The sequence below is a fragment of the Octopus bimaculoides genome, chromosome 24 (genome assembly GCF_001194135.2).
Source record: "Octopus bimaculoides isolate UCB-OBI-ISO-001 chromosome 24, ASM119413v2, whole genome shotgun sequence".
Classification (NCBI taxonomy): domain Eukaryota; kingdom Metazoa; phylum Mollusca; class Cephalopoda; order Octopoda; family Octopodidae; genus Octopus; species Octopus bimaculoides.
In genome coordinates this window covers 9,779,452-9,779,721 of record NC_069004.1, presented here as the reverse complement: position 1 = coordinate 9,779,721, position 270 = coordinate 9,779,452, and positions in this window count along the sequence as shown.

Genomic DNA, 270 nt, shown 5'->3' with positions numbered 1-270 from the left:
ATATACATATATATATTCATATATAAGTTATGAGCGAAAGTGGTGTCAATTAGACCCAGAGGTTTCAGGTAATGCTGAGTAAGTGCCGTGGATAGACCATAGTTAAGCTCCAGGTTTGGTGATTATGTGAATAAGGGGTCCAGTGTAGGTCATATATCAGCGTGTGAATATAAGGATTTCGTAATGAGATAAAAAACCAAGACTGTGTATAATATAGAACATTTATAAATGTTCTATATTATACACAGCCTTCGTTTTTTATCTCATTAC